Source organism: Engystomops pustulosus, chromosome 11 (genome assembly GCF_040894005.1).
Source record: "Engystomops pustulosus chromosome 11, aEngPut4.maternal, whole genome shotgun sequence".
Classification (NCBI taxonomy): Eukaryota; Metazoa; Chordata; class Amphibia; order Anura; family Leptodactylidae; genus Engystomops; species Engystomops pustulosus.
In genome coordinates, this window is record NC_092421.1 from 16,463,761 (window position 1) to 16,478,361 (window position 14,601).

The 14,601-nt window shown below is 38.9% G+C and overlaps 1 protein-coding gene across 1 annotated transcript in view; it reads left to right on the forward strand.

Moving 5' to 3' along the window:
• The first annotated feature begins 8,919 nt into the window (after positions 1 to 8,919).
• PCDH15 (protocadherin related 15) overlaps positions 8,920 to 14,601 on the forward strand; it is a 934,666-nt gene continuing 928,984 nt past the window's right edge. Inside the window, exon 1 of the mRNA XM_072131129.1 lies at positions 8,920 to 9,088. The gene's annotated coding sequence lies outside the window, so the exon portion shown is untranslated. The remainder of the gene's footprint in view (positions 9,089 to 14,601) is intronic.

The following is a 14,601-nucleotide window of genomic DNA, read 5'->3' on the forward strand; positions in this document are numbered from 1 at the left end:
TAGAAGACTCAATAGTATGTTTGCAAGTCATTATTAAAATAGCAAAGAACATTAAAATGGTCTTGTTTTATTATTTATAAGAATCTGTGAAATACAGTAATTACATCTCTAACAAGGCTTAAGAAGTTTGTCTACTATGTTGATACTTAAACATAGGAATGAGAAAAAGATATTCTATAAAGATATTGTGGACCACATTGCTGAGTAAATATATACTGTCTAGGATTATTTAGCAAAATAAATGTTATAGGCTACAAACTCACGACTGTGCTTTGCGGGTAAGCAGGGACACCATGCACCATATAAAATAGTTTTGAGTCCCATCCTCTGCACTGTGCTGGGTCCATGAAATATGGCCGTGCATGATCCTTGGTTTACGGACTGACACAATCATGTATTTCTAGCCTTAGCCGTTTCATGTTAAAGTGTAACCGTCATTTCAAAAAACTTTTGATATGTTGTAGGGCAGGTAATTTTAAGCCGTTTTGCAATTGGATTAGTTACCCGAATCTTGCTCCTTCCTCTTGTATTCTGCAGACTTCCCCTAGATGGCAGTGACTGCTCAGATAGCTGTTACAATGGACATTCAGTCTTTATAAAGAAGCAGAGACTACGGAGGGAGAGACACGCCCACATCTCTCTCCCTGCTCACAGCTGATTACCTCATGGCTCACTGCTCCAGCACTCAGTCATGTGCAGGGAGAAGCCCTTACTAATGTAATAACCAAACAACTACATATTCTCGTCTCTCCTCAGCTTTCCTTACATTTGTGTATACACAAATAATCCACACAGACAGAAACTGCAGCCCCCACCCCTCCCCCATCACCTCACACAAGGAAATGGCAGGAGACACTCTCCAAGCTGTCCTCTCATGTGCTGTGCTGAAGTTTTACATAGATAGATATGAGAGGTATGAGATATAGATACATACATACATAGATATGAGATAGATAGATACATAGATAATATATACTTATATAGATAATAGATACATAGATATATAGATCATAGATAGATATGAGATAGATAGATCTGACTAGATAATAGATAGATATGGGATACAGAATAGATAGATATATAGCTCTGGTGTCATTGGTCAGCAGCAAGGACTTGTGATGAGGTGACAGGAGGAAGTCCCGCCCCTCCATCTTGCTGATTGTAGGTTTTTTGAGAGCTGGAAACCCTGGTTGCTATGGGCCAAAAGAGGTACTAAATGAGGACCGAGAGGCAAAATACTTTGAGGTATAATTCCCAGGGACACCTGGAGCAGAATTATGTATTTTATTTTATTTTTTTGTTCAGAATGACGGTTACACTTTAAGTCCTGTTTAAAGACAAAAGATCAAGTTTTCCGTTTACAAGGAATAAAAGATGGACTCTCTAGAATAGAAAACCTCAGTATCTTTTTAGAGCAGAAACAGTAAAGGCCTTTTTTCAACTATACGGATAATGTAACTCTAATGTAGAAATGAGTATTGTTAAGAAGTCTATACTCCTCCTTCTTGCCATCACAAAGGCAAAACATTCTCACACAATCTGTTTTGCATTCATTGTAAATTCAGTCTATCATTTACTCCCATAATTTGACAGTATCACTACACAGAGGAAAATCCAGGAGCTTTACATGTGATTATTGAAAATATGACAAGATGGAACTCAATAATATTTAAAGGGGTTTTCTCATAAAAGAAAATTCTCAAATTTTTAATCCCCTCGGATGTTTACACAATAAAGATCATTTTAACCTATTACTTCACAATTTTACTGAGGAGTTAAAACAGCAATAAAACTATGATTCCCTAGGTTGGTCAGTGTAAAATTCCAATGTCGGCGGTGACTCTCTAAGCAGACACATTGGGGCAGATTTACTTACCCGGCCCATTCGCGATCCAGCGGCGCCCTCTCTGCGGTGGATTCTGGTCCGGCCGGGATCACTAAGGCAGTTCCTCCGCCGTCCACCAGGTGGCGCTGCTGCGCTGAAGAGCATCGGAACGCACTGGAATACACCGCGGCCGACTGAGTGAAGGTAAGTGCAAGCTCCGCAACAGATTTTACGTTTTTTAATGCGGTGGTTTTTCCGTATACGTTGGGTTTTTGTTTGGCTACGCCCCCCGATTTCCGTCGCGCGAATTCCGGCGCCGATGCGACACAATCCGATCGCATGCGCCAAAATCCCAGGGCAATACAGGGAAAATCGGCGCAAATCAGAAATATTCGGGTAACACGTCGGGAAAATGCGAATCGGGCCCTTAGTAAATGACCCCCATTATGATTCAGCTAGGTTTGACAATGTTGTTAGATTATCAGGGTACAGGTGTATATACACTTTCATCTGGCTTCTGGCTTTTACTAACACACTGACCCATAGAAGGAGAGATGAGACAGATCACAGATAATCTCTGCTATTCCACAACACACTAGACCTGGTGTGTCTCTCCACACAAATTACTTATCTGTCTGTAGCTTGTAGTTCTTCTCATGCTGCTGCTGCCGGCAGGATGTCAGTGTATGTGTCAGTGTGAGCTCCGCCCTAGACTGCAGGGAGCAGAGAGAGAGAGAGAAACTTCATGGCGTCATGGCCGTCACACAGAAATCCAAGATGGCCTGCCCGGCCGTAAGAAAGAAGTTACAGGGTCATGTCTAAGGGCAACTGAAATTGTGTACACCAGGACTAAATAGAGACAGGTTGGAATTATATCTGTGAAATGCTGGATTTTTATTAATAACAGTAAATTAGAGAATGTGTTATTTTGTTATTCTGAGTACATATAAGAAACTTGTCTTCTTGGGAATACACCCTTAAAGGAAATCTACCATCAAAATCTATCATCATAAACCAGGGACACTTAATCCTAGATAACGACCAAAAAAAGAAACCTCAAAGAGGGGGGTCATCACCCAAATGCACCCACTCACTCGGCTCAAGGCCACAACTACACACCGAAAGAAGGCGAGAGTACAACAACCATGTAATCAGTAAGAACTATCAATATTTTATTAAAGCATGATAATAGTACAAGAACATAAATGTAAATATAGAAATGACAAAAACACATATTATAAGGAGAGACCGTGAAACAAATCACACTTACAATGACTGGCTAAAAATGGGTAGCTATAGAAGCTACCACAGCGAGAATGTAACTGGCAAGAGACTGAGGCCAAAAACTATGAAGACAATACCAGTTATAACATGTCTTCATAGGTAATATATAAAAGTGAATGAATAGCAATGGCCAAAGTAAAACATAGGGAAATGAAATACAAAACTACCAGCATCTATGACACCAATGCATAATCCGGAAATTACCAACAGGAACTAAATAATGGTCTAATAGGCTGAAAACAGAGAAAAGGGAAGAGTCTCATGATAAGAGAGTACACCCCAATAATCAAACGTAATATTCAAACCTATGTATACCTTGCGTCATCTTGCCAGAAGGAGCACAGACACGCCGCGGTCCAAGAACCTCGACATACGTTTCACCTGCGGCTTTGTCAGGAGGCATCGTCAGGACATTTAATCCTAGATCCAGGCATCGTGACTGTGGTAATCTTATATTTGTTATCCATGGCGTCCTTCCTTCTAAAATCACCCTTTAAATTTATACTAATAAGCCTGAAGGGCTCTGTGCTCCTCTGTGCTGCAGCTTAACTGGCTGCTACACTGTGCAGAATCATAATTTAATTAATAAGTTGATTTTAGTAGGAAGGATGCCATGGATAACATATATAAGGAGATTACTACAGTTATGGTCCCTGGATCTATGAGTAAGTGTCCCTGGTTTATCATGATGTATTTTGATGGTATATTTAATGTGTAAAGCAAAAGTTATTTTGGTCTTTGTATGATATTTCCAAACACTGATCTTCCCCTAGTACGATAAATCTGGTATGGGGAATAAATTGGCTCCTATATTTGTGAATTTTTGTAACACAACAGTGCTCATATTATATATAGAAGCATCATATTACTACTGGGTTTAAAGGGGATGTCCAAAGGTTCAAAAACATGGTTGCGTTCTTCCAAAAGAACTATGTGTACTATGGGTAGTATGTGATATTGCAGCTCCAATAAAAGCACCCACCATGGTCAGGTTTAGCACTGTTTTCGGAATAAAACTGCCATGTTTTAGAACCAATGGACAACCCCTTCAAACGCAAAGGATCTGATGAACTGTTATTTTAAAAAAGCTTAAAGTTTACTATTAAATCTACAAATGATTCACATTATATGCTTTCTATACATACTTTTTGGATATATCCATGCAACTATGTATGTGATATCGTATACAAGCATTTTTTGTGTTTCTACTAATCGGAAAGGGTTTCTACTGTGTTGGGATATTATTCTATTTTTTTGTAAATCCATGCAGAAAGGGTTTGCCTTTTCATTTATTTTTGCTCACAGAATCAGTGGCAATCATTGCTCATATGGCAAACAGTTCGATTGTGGAGCAGCACAGCGAGTATAATGGATCAAGTCCAATGGTGGGTGCACGCCTCCAACAAACCCGATCCACCGGTTTGTAAGGTCAGATATCTGAAAAAATGCAATGAGGCAGCAATCTGGTAAGTATCAAGCATGCTTGATAATGGGTCTATGGATGAGTTGAAACGTTGCACCTTATTTTGCCATGGGTGAATAAAGATCACCTTTATACTTACTGGAGTGCTGCCTCATTGCATTTTTTTAGATATTGCTCATATGGTATATTTGGACCTACCTGTATAATCACTAAGCACGATTTTGGCCAATTTTTAGAGAATTCGGGCCAAGTATTGTTTAATAACCCATGCATGGAGAATTATGTGTTGTTGTCAAGTGGGAGGAGTCATTTTCATATTAGGTATATGGTTTTATCCACTTATCAGCAACTGACAAATTACATTTTGCCAAATACATGCCCTTTATGCATCTTCACAAATCTTGTAATACTTCTCTTTAACACATCATACAATATTAATACTTACTTGCATAGCTCACCCTCTAACGACAATGTTAAAAATATCCGTATCATTTGTAACATGTCCATAGAGAACATCTTGATACTTAGATGTTTGGTGAAAATGTTGGATGCACGGCTGAATGTAAATGCCATATAACATCACCCAGCAGCAGGAATCATATATCCTATTATTTATGGTTGCTGCATGACTTTGATAGCTGTCAAAGGCTATTGTTCATTTATTCTAGGAAAATAACAACCTGATATGCTATACTTTTATATACAACAGATATAATGGAAACATGATAGACATATTATTTTTAAAATGTCAAATTTCCTCTATTCCGCTTAGATTTAAAGTAGAATCCTGAATAATGCTTCTGAAAAATAATGAGTTTCCTTCTCAAAATCAGATGGTCCCCTAAAATTCCACACTCAAGTGCAGTATTGTTTTCAATGGAAAATCACAATTTATTTCCAAAATGTGCACTCATCCTACAATTGAAATGTACTTCTTTTATATCAACCGTAACTATCAGGTTCTGTAAAAGGTAAAAACACTTCAAGACATAATAATAAAAATAATAATGCACAATAAACAATAGTATTTGTGTTATTAATGATATGTGTTGAGCGGACATGAACCGCAAAGTTCAGGTATGTACCAAACTCTGAGGGTTCAGGTCCACCAAGCTCAGGTCTGGTTTTGGCTCAAAAAACCCCTGTCATTAACACCCTCGATTGGTGCTGGCACTGATTAGAAATCACCCGAAATCGGTGCTTGATATGTGTTGAGTGGACATGAACAACAAAGTTCAGGTATGTACCGAACTTTGAGGGTTAAGGTCGCCCAAGTTCATGTCTTGTTTTGGATCAACCCCCCTGTCTTTAACACCCGCGATTGGTGCTGGCACTGATTGTAGACGATAACTGTTTAAATCCCAGTTGCAAAATCGCCAGTTGAATCTAAATAGCTGCAGCCGCATCTGTGCTGGCATCAACTTGCTAGAGGAGCAGGGCACCACCATTTTGGGAAGCATCATTGCTCCCCAACGACATAAGGAGGTGCAACAATCCTCCCAAAAACGGTGGTGCAAGCTGCCAACAACATGCTGGTGCCAAAATTAATGCTGCCAGAGCCACTTAGGTGCCACTGGCAAATTTGCTCTGAAAGATAAATTCTCTTCTTTAATCAGATATGATATGCCCGCCCTTGCATATTCGCAGCGGGATACATCAAAAGACTTCTGCCTCTTGATGCATCAGACAGGCTGCCGCGCAGCATTTATTGTAAGCTAGGCAGGGCCTGGCATAGAAATAAATGCAGCCGCCGTGAAAAGTCGCCGGCGGTAGTGAGTGCACCAGGGCGGGGACAGTAATGCCCCACGCTGGCCATATCCTGGCCGGCCGCGCCCTCCACTCGACCAGCCGCGTACTCCCTTCACACCCCACTGTCGTGAAGGTGGTAGATTGGGCCAAATAGCATTTGCGATTATTTCAGGGACTCTGCGCCACTGATGTGGTGCAGAGGTCCTGATAAATATGCCCCAGTATGTTAGTTCAGTAATTCTAGGTTTGGTCTAGTAAATATTGCCCATTGTCGCGTCCACTATCAGCAGACTGCTGGTGATGTAACTAGGCTTTCTGCAAGTCTCGCGCATGCACAATCCTCCTTTCATTGTGCAGGTTGGAATTTGACGTCACCAGCTGCCTGTGAATGAACAGACTGGACAAAGGGGAATATTGACAGTGGGGACGTGCATAGATTATTAGATGGAGGAGCCAAGAGGCTCAATAACATATTTGTAAAAAGTCATTTTTACGGGAATCCCTATGTTAAAAAACTAATCAAAAATGGTGCCATCCCCTAGAGAACATAACGAGCAAGTAAGTTAGGGTAGTCTACCATCAGTAAATCTGATGGTAGATGTCCTCTATTAATTGAGAAAAACACTTTAATTCCCAAAGTCATTTTAAAGAAGCCAAATAAGTTTATTTTCCTTTTGGTTTGGGAGAAATGTATCAATACACTTTATGATAAAGTACTCCAGCCTACTAGAGCCAAAAAAATCAGGAAAACAAGACAAACTAAGGCATAAAAAGTCACAAATAATAAATGAGGGATAGTATCGTAGGTGTCCATAGTGTTGTACCATTTGTGCCATCTTTGCTGTTAAGCAATGGGTAACATTCTAACTGCCTTGTGTACGAAACTGCATTAGAATTAGGACGAGTAATATTACTGTAATTGCAATATACATCAAAGGCAAAGCTTTTAAAATAATCGTCTAAAATTTATTCCTACTGTGGAAGGAATAGCAAAGTGCAGGGTTTAAAAAGTGGTAGTATAATTTTATCACTATTAGGTGTCATGGCTATCGGTCACATTATGTTGGCGTTATCTGGGGGAATATAATTACTGTATGGGTGTTGGTGGTGGTGGGGGGTAATATCTGGACCGAGCATAATAATATTATGTGCGTGCGCCCCTGCTCTTTTCAGACCCTATAAATGCTCCAGGCACATTGCCTTTTGAAGGTGTTTGTGTTGCTGTTACAAAAATGTATTGGAGTTCCCCCACTTTTGTCCAGGCCACAACGCTACACATACCGCATCTACAAGTCCTACTACTATGCATAATCAATACTGTCCCCAAGAATTATTGATACAGGCGGTCCCCTACTTAAGGACACCCGACTTACAGACAACCCATAGTTACAGACAGACCCCTCTGACCTCTGGTGATGCTCTCTGGATGTTACTATAGTCCCAGACTGCAATGATCAGCTGTAAGGTGTATGTAATGAAGCTTTATTGATAATCCTTGGTCCCATTACAGCAAAAAATGTTTAAACTCCAATTGTCACTTGGGCCAAATATTTTTTATCTGGATCTACAAGTTTCGACTTACATACAAATTCAACTTGAGAGCAAACCTCTGGACCCTATTTTGTATGTAACCCGGGGACTGCCTGTATAAAGTATATTTTGTTCAAATAATACCTCAAAATCTGAATTAATGCTTCATGTATTAGCATAAATTTTATTGTTGACGTTTGATTTATTTTTGTTGCTTTTTTTCAATATGGATGCATTTTGATGTACCCATATAGTGGAAAGGAAGTGGTTAACAATTAGCTACCATGCAGGTGTGTAACTTGAAGCTGTTCTGTTTGGTATAAGTAGCAGTGAGTTTATAGAAATAAGTTTAGGTCATGACCAGAAACATGGCTCGAAACGCATAGATCTTTTTCTATGGATGTACATCTTTAGTTTTTATTATGTCTCAATATAGTAAAGTGAAGGTTTTATATTTTTCTAACAATTGAAGTGCTGGAGATTCTTTTTAATTCCGAACCGAAGCCGGCACGGATCCTCCTCCTCGCCCGGTACTCCATATTGGACAACGGTGTATTCACATGGTAATGAGCTGACTATTTTTTCAAAAAAGTTTTTTTAAACAATGCTACACATACCGCATCTACAAGTCCAACAACTATGCATATGCAATACTGTCCCAAATAAATATTGAAATAAAGTTCATTTACAGAAGTACAGTACTACCTCGATTCTGTAAACATCCATGTAGTAGTCTTTATGGCATTGTAGTACAATGCTCAAGATTGTTATATAATAATAAGCAGGATGCGCAATGCAGAACATTCTGAACTTATCTATTAAACAATAAAAGGAAATAGAAAAACAAGGATCTGCATTGTGTGTAGTCAGAGTCAGCAAAACAATAATGAAAAATATGTTCATACAAATCCACAAGAATCAATAGAAATGTTCTTGTAAACCACTACAATACATTTCCCAGTCATACACATACATACTGTAGTTAACTACTGTTCCAATTTAGAATTTAGAAAGTACATTGATGCAGGATCTGAACGTCTGCCAGCGTGTAGGCTTTAGGACTGAGCCTGGCATCTACATCTTTAATCTTCTTTGGGATTTGGTTGTGGAGAGAAACGAGAAAGGCAATTTGTTGTCCAAGCTTCCCTGCATTGTGCGGAGCTGATGGGTAGCCAAAATTTCACCCCTGATTACTCAAGATGAAGTATTCACAGAGATCCTCCCAAAAGTGACACTTCAAGACGAATGCCGATGGGTCTTCGGGGAAATTTATTCAGGTGAGATCAATAAAATTATGAGTCTTCCAAGGAATGCTGATATGTTTTTTTTAGCATCTTGCAAGCACTTTGATCCAAACTGTACCATCTGTGGTATTGCAATATTTGTAGCATTTCTATTGGCACTACCTGTTTTGAAACTTGATCTAAGGAATGACACTATTGTCTTCTCCTTATAATACAGATTATTTTCCGTGTTGTTATGTTATGTATAGAGTACAAAGTGGCTCTCTGTTCAACTTGCCAAATAGAAGAATTAGAGGATTCTGTTGATCTCGTAGCATAATTAGAATGAGCAATGGTTCCTTCCCTGCCATCTACGACAATTACGGCAGAAGCTTTTGCCTTTGATATTTATGCCATGTACAGAAATTTTGGACAAGATTACAATGTATTGGAGTGGAAGTTATGCCATATATATATAGTGCCAAGTGTAGCATAAAAAAAACAAGACACAACAACAATGTGTGTGAACTATATGTTAGGCGAGATAAGAGCACATGTATTTGTTGACTTACTACTTTGTATTACCAGATTCTTTCCACTTGTGAAATGTCTTTGCCCAAGCAGGTTCATTATTGTTTCATGTGCAGTCACAATGATTTTATCTTATTACATTATTATCAACATTCTTGGATTCAAGTTTATAATTGTTTGGGCACATCATGTCCTTGATCTAGAAAAGTAGATGTGTCCTTGTCAGGTTAATTTTTAGAATATATTAAAAAATGCATTTGATTGCTGTACTGTCTACAGCCTAGTAAAGTGTGTGTATAGTAGCGCATACATCATTCACCAGTATTGTACTATTGAATCCATTATAAAACCTTTTACATGTCCTTTATATAGTACATACGTTTATGAAGTTATTCTATAAGACTGGTTATATAATAGATGATATGAATAGATTTGATAAATATAAAAAAAAAAGTTTTTACAGTTATTTTTTTTTAACTACTGTAGGCATGTGAAAGAATAAATTAAAGAAAATATTTAAATATTTTACTTAATCTTTATTTAAAAAAAAGGACATTTTCAAAAGGGGGTAGCAGGATCTATGACTCCACAAAAATGAAGATTGCCTACCTATAAAGCTTACATGTAAAAGAAGCATACAGGCGGTCCCCTACTTAAGACCACCCGACTTACAGACGACCCCTAGTTACAAACGGCCCCCTGGATGTGGGTAATTTGCTGTACATTTGACTTAGGCTACAATAAACAGCTGTTACAATTATCAAAGATGTCTGCAATGAAGCTTCATTGTTAATCCTGGTTTTTATGACAATCCAACATTTTTAAAATCCAATTGTCACAGAGACCCAAAAAATTTTGTCTGGATCTACATTTATAAAGTATACAATTCTGATTTACAAATTCAACTTAAGAACAAACCTACAGAACCTATCTTGTACGTAACCCGGGGACTGCCTGTACATGTAATTTATATTGGAAGCACTTTAAGACAGGGACTAAAATAAGGGATTGTAAAATGTATATAATGTGGCACTACCAAGTTTGATCCATACCATACAGAGATGTATCTCCATATTTGTAGTTTCTTTTATTACTATTTATATGATACGTATAATCTTTTCGTGTCCTATTTACAAAAATATTTTTAAGATTCAAAAAAGTCAAGTGACAACACTCTCAATTAACTTAACAACCAATTACTACTGTTCCCTAGGTTTCAGACTGCAGAGGCTCAATGGGATTTAATTTAATCCCTGACTGTGAACAGATGGAGGGATTTCAGGTCTTTGTAAAAACTTCAGCATGCTCTAGTAAACACCACACGTGTAGAACAATCACAGTGTTGTGGGTCTTTACACCTTTATTAATTAAGACATTTTTTTTTATAAATGAAGCTATAATTAAGCTAAATTTAATTAATTCACCTTAATAAATATGCTTTTTTTCTTGGATATGGGTGGATTATATTTTCACATGTTTATTACAGTCATAACAGGTCTGAGAAAAATTTTTCTAAAATATCAAAGGGTTATTTTGAAAGGTTTAATACAATTTATCATACCATAGGTCAAATTGATGGTGACCTGTATCCATCTAGTAAAGTTAGTTTTACTCGGAAGAGATAAAGACCAATCTGCCCTTTTTAATGGCTTATTTTTAGAATACTTCTTCACTGAAAGTCTCTACTATGATATTGCATAAATAATAGAAGTTGAAGAATAAGAGTAAAAAATCATTAAAGAGTAAAAAAAACCTAACAACAACAAATCTCTACAACACTAAGTGTCTTTTACAAATAAGGTGATAAATCCAATGTGTAGGTTAATAGGTGGCATTATGGTTTGTTACCCAGCATCTGTTAGCCATGTAGGAGGCCAAAATAACTTAGAAGAGGCTGATTAGTTTTAAAAATCTTCAAATGAGAATACTCAGTACGAACGTTTTTTCTTTAACAAGATAAAATACTCTCTTCCGAAAACAAGAAAAAAGTTACTAATGCTAATGGTGAATGAATACAAGAACAAGCACATGGGGGCAGATTTACTTACCTGGTCCCGTCACGATCCCGCGGTGCGTTGTCGGACGAGGATTCAGGTCCGGCGTGATTCCCCCCCTGATTTCTGTCATGTGCAAACCGGCACCGATGCGCTAAAATCCGATTGCGTGTGCCAAAATCCCGGGGCAATTCGGCGCAAAACAGAAATATTCTGGAAACCCGACAAAAGTGCACCGTTCGGACCCTTACTAAATGAGCCCCATAGTTTCTTACATGACACTTCATAAAAAATGTGTAGCCATTTCAATTAGAGAAATATAGAAACAATACAGCAGAATAATTTTAAAAAATAGAGGGGGGGGGGGGGCATGCATGACCTATGCCAGCAACCAACAGTTTGACATCATGAATGAAGCTGGAAGATGAGAACTAATTTCATAGCGTAGCATCTATCCAGGCTTACCGCAGGCTACAGAGGAGTAGAGCTAGGCCATCCATTACACTGCAGTACCAGCTGCTTCTAGCTCTGTCCATAGTCTTAGTAACAATTGATGTGCAGTGGAGATGGCTGTCTCACCTCCACTGATTAACCAACAATTCTTATTCTATACAAAGGTCATGCATATATTTTCCCCCCAAAAAAATGTAATTCATGTAATTCACAGTTGGAAATGCCTTGTGCCACATATATTAAGGCTATTAGTTTTTTAAAAGAACATTTTTCCGACTAAGGGGGCATGATCTCAGGAAAAGGGTGTGGTCTCTGAAAAATTGGGGTAGCTTCCAGGTGAAAAATGGTCTATGAGCCAAAACAATAAGAGGATGCACTGCATTGTGGCATATATACTTTAGACTAACTAAAAGTAGGGTCTAAAGTAGAACTCAAAAGTCTTAGGCTGGATTCATACGATCTATACAATGTATGTAGCCGGGCGGACACCTCCCCTCTCCATAGCAGTGCACGGTGCTGTATCACAGGGGAAGGATAAGACATGTCCTATTTTTTCCCCATGTACGGTGCGGTACAGTGCCACATGTGTGTTGCACTGCATTGCTCCGTGAGCCCATCGCTGGCCAATGGGGGACGTATATACATCCACCTATGGTCATGTGAATACAGCCTTACACTGTGCCAGAATTTCTCATCACAAACCTTGTACAGCAACATACTAGTGTTGTCTATCTCTGCACTGGTGGACCATGCAACACATTGATAAATTCCCGCCATTGTGTTGCAGAGTTCAACTTGACCCTCAAGACCCTCATAGGAAAGCTAGAGAAGAAAGCATCTACCAAATGCATACAGTCACATATTCAGTTGGTATTGTTAAGAAGAGAAGTTGGCAAAAGTTAAACCTTCAGTTGTTAAAGTATAAAAACTCCTCAACAATGGAGCTCCTGTCAGATGTTTGTTTTGCCTACCTGTGTGTGAATACTGTCTGACCTGGACCATTCGTCATCGGTTTCATGACCATTCCCTGATTTTGTACGAAGCTGTCATCTTGTTGTGACTACTGTTTGTTCTTAAATTATTCTCTGGTTTGCAATTCCCTAATTCAATATCCTGGTTTTGACTTTTTTTGATGACTTTAGTTTTTTTTCTACCCTTTTTCTGTCCTTCACATTATACAGTAAACAAAACATTGCTTAGTTGGGGGCCTTCACTTATGGTGGTCACAGGGACAGTTGAGGAGGAATTGGTATCATAGCTCACTTACCCTCTACATGACATGACTTCTGGTATGGAGGACTTACATGTACATTACATAGAGCATTATTATTTTGTTTTGTGCTGGACCTGAAGGGGTACTAATCACCTACAGCAGTACCCTTTGTTTTCCTGGGGGACTTACAATGGAATAAACTCCTACAATGTTGAGGGGTTAAATAGTCATTACAGTCCATAAGAGTACATTGGAGTAAAACCCCTCCAAAAGATCACCACTTTTTTAAGCCTACAAATTTAATTTGATTTGCAGTTCCTTCACTTACATAATAACTTATGTATCTTTTCTAAACTTTGTTCTTGGCATATCCAGATATGTGTAACAAGATGTTTTGTTATATTGTAACACAAGGTTAAAGGTGTCTACGTGTTGCTATCAATTATTAGTTTTGTGAAATGCAGCTCATTTATGCTTTTGCTTGGAACAACATAGAGTTGAGAAATTGTAATCATTGTCCAGATTTGAATAATAATAGTTTTTCTGGATGCATTTGAAAACACTTTGGGTTTGGAGGGGGGGTAACAATTACAATATACTTAGTCCGCTTTGACTTCCCATGTCTATGATGGGGCTCACATTCAGGGTCGGACTGGGGTACCTGGATACACCTACTACTACATAGAAATATTCTGGGATGAGAGAATTTCTAAGCACTAGCGGGGGCAGTGAAGTAAAGGATAAGCTAATCCCTTTCTCCCTCCCTCTCTGCTAGTGCTCAGCTCTTGGTTTGGTTACAGGGGCTGCAGGGGTGATGTTATCTCAGGGCATTAATGCTAGGGATAGTATAAGAGTTACCCCTGGTGTCCCGGGCTTTCTGCTGGTGACTGGGCTGTGGTTAGGGATGTAAGTGTTCGGAGTATGTGGTACGGAGCGATGTGGTGCTGCACCGTACCGCTCCCTTGGGTGCTGTCTATGGGGGACGTATATCGGCCGTATATACGTCCCCCATACGGTAGTGTGAATGTAGCCTTAGAAGGTAAAACCTACAATACAGATCTCACACAGATAGAAGTAGGATCTTGTACCTCACAGGTGACTTGTCTTCTCCTTCACGTCCAGAAGCGTCGTAAAATCTGGTTGCAGAATTTTCTGGCAGATGTGTTCAGCTCTGGGAAGCAGATCCCCCGCACTGCGCCCCTAAAAATACCACAGTTACTTACAGTATAATGTCACCTGGATAAAACAATGTCATACACCTTGCCCCCCTGCAGATTTTAATATGCCCCCCAATACACACTGCCATCCCCCTCTATATTTTATTAAGGCTCCCAATGAACACTGTCATTCCAAGCCCTTTTATTAAGGGACCCCCT